This window comes from Phyllostomus hastatus, unplaced genomic scaffold (assembly GCF_019186645.2).
Source record: "Phyllostomus hastatus isolate PE091 unplaced genomic scaffold, TTU_PhHast_1.1 phas_scaffold_129, whole genome shotgun sequence".
Taxonomy (NCBI): domain Eukaryota; kingdom Metazoa; phylum Chordata; class Mammalia; order Chiroptera; family Phyllostomidae; genus Phyllostomus; species Phyllostomus hastatus.
Window position 1 is genome coordinate 9,745,709 of NW_025334009.1, and position 2,414 is coordinate 9,748,122.

Consider the following 2,414-nt stretch of genomic DNA (forward strand, 5'->3'; position numbering starts at 1 on the left):
GGAAATCAGATTGCTTTCAGACTTCTTCAGAGCAACACTGAATACTAGGAGACGGCGAAGTCGTGCACTGAGATTCCCTTCTAGACCAGAGACGAGGATGACGATGGTAAAAAGTAATAATTCCAATATAGGAACAATAACTAATATGTATTGACTGCTTACCAAGTGTCAGGAAACATGCTAAATTCTTCCCACTGGTCTTCTCATTTAATGCTCACGACAAATTAAATAGATAATTTTTATTTTCATTTTCATTTTACAAATGAAAAAACTGAAGTGTCATAAGATTAACCAACTGGTTAAAGGTTATGCAGATAGAAAGCTTTGGAGGAGAAATGAGTTTCCCCTCAAATTACAAAAACACTTGGATCATGCAGTAAGATGTTCGTGCTTACACAGGGCAACAGAGGAGAGAGACAGAAGGAGAGAACAAATGGAAAACTGAACAAAGACTATTACGTTTAAGGTATGAAAGAAGCATCTGTCAGAGGTGGAAAGCGAAGGAACAGTATTGTAGCTCTTGGTAACTATTAGTGACTGTTCACCTCTATGGCAGATAAACCCGACTGCAAAGTCTTTGACCTTGGGGAGTGTGTCTGATGCTGGGCATCCCCTACGGCACTAGGCACAGACACAGTCACGTGTCTGCTGCTGAAGCCAGCTGCGACGCTGAAATGTGTTCTCGTATGGATGACACATATTTATACCTGGAGCTTCACTTACCTTGAGAAGCAGGAGAGGAAGTGCAAAGGGAAGAACACGCAGGGTGTTTGGGCGGGCCCCTCCCTGGAGGAAACAGCATTTAATTGACCTTTTTCCAAGTAGGACTGCGCTGGCACCAGAGTCTCGGTGGAGAGCTGGGGCGAACAAAGGCGCTCAGGGAGGGAGGGAACCACCTCGGAGGCTGCCGCTGATGACCAGCCTTGATAACCTCCAGAGGGCAGAATTGAAAAAAGCATTCTGGGGGAAATTTGAGGTGCTTGGGTGTTTGGAAAAAATTACTGTTAGACATGTAACAGATCTGTTGGATTACTTGAAAAAAATATCCAGAAAAGTAAGCAAATAAAAACTGGAGAAAAAATAGAAAGCTGTGAGAGGAAGAAGTAGATCATAGAACCGCTTGGCTCACCAGTGAACAAAACGTACATCGGCTACTTTTTAAACCAAAAAGTGATTATATAACCATATTGCAAAGAAGAAGACAAAGAAGCAGAAGGTCATGGGGTATAAGAGAACTAAATTTCCAAACACCGTGTTTAGAAATGAACAGAACTGAAACCGATAAGGTTAGAAGTAGGGATAAGAACATCCAACTTAAAAATGTGAGAATACGTAAAAGAAGCAGCCACCAAAAGAGTTGACAATGTGGCGTAGCTCAGTGGGTTGAGCGCGGGCTGCGAACCAAAGTGTCTCAGGTTCGATTCCCAGTCAGGGCACATGCCTGGTGGCAGGCCATGACCCCCAGCAACCGCACATTGATGTCTCTCTCTCTCTCTCTTTCTCCCTCCCTTCCCTCTCTAAAAATAAATAAAATAAAATCTTAAAAAAAAAGAGTTGACAGCGAGGCTTCTGAAGGACAGGGTGGGGTGGGGAGAGGGAGGGCAGAGACCTGTCTTTTAATACTATTAATTTTTAAAGTATGTGCCTGTGTTACCTTATTATTAATTTTTTACAATAGAAAGTATGTTCACGTTTCAAAATTCAAACAGCACAGTAAAACGTTTGCCTTCTTTTCCACACCTTCCCACCTACTTCTCCTTCGCCAAGGCAACCAGCACTTTTTTCCCTTGTGTATTGTTCCAAAGATCATTTGCTTGTATTGTTTTTATGAAAATTAATATTAGTTTAAAGGGAAGTAAGGCAAAAAGAAAATCTGCAGAGGTACGTAGCTCTCACGGTCCAATAGAATACATTTAAACTCAATGCAATAAAGTGACCTTTGCGGAAAATTAATACAATGTCACAATTTCTTGAGATCATCAATAGTCACCTTTGCTTTGATGACAATTTTTTCTGGAAAAAAACACACACACAAAAAACAAAAAAACCATGTTCACTTTGGCAACATGGATACTAAAATTGGAACGCTACAGAGAAGATTCGCTCAGCCCCTGTGCAAGGATGACGTGTAAATTCGTGAAGCATTCTGTATTTTTTTTAAAAAACCTAAGCATGTAATTAAATGAAAACCCAACAAATTTACAATAACTACCACTTTTTCTCCCTTGTCATTGTCATGAGCCTTAGATTTCATTTTCTTATATTTGCTGCCACTTTGTGGATCAGAGGAATGCTGACTGCACGCCAAGTGTTCTGCCCTTGCACTTGACAACGGAACTGTCTCCCAGAGCTGATGGTAAGTCTGGCGGCTGGTTTTCCTAAGAGTCAATTACGGATATTGGCAAAGACAAGAT

At 41.1% G+C, this 2,414-nt stretch overlaps 1 non-coding gene across 1 annotated transcript; it reads left to right on the forward strand.

Moving 5' to 3' along the window:
- The first annotated feature begins 2,049 nt into the window (after positions 1 to 2,049).
- On the forward strand, positions 2,050 to 2,156 carry LOC123830886. Its single transcript, XR_006787825.1, has one exon. It is a non-coding gene; the product is annotated as a U6 spliceosomal RNA (small nuclear RNA).
- The last annotated feature ends 258 nt before the right edge of the window (positions 2,157 to 2,414 follow it).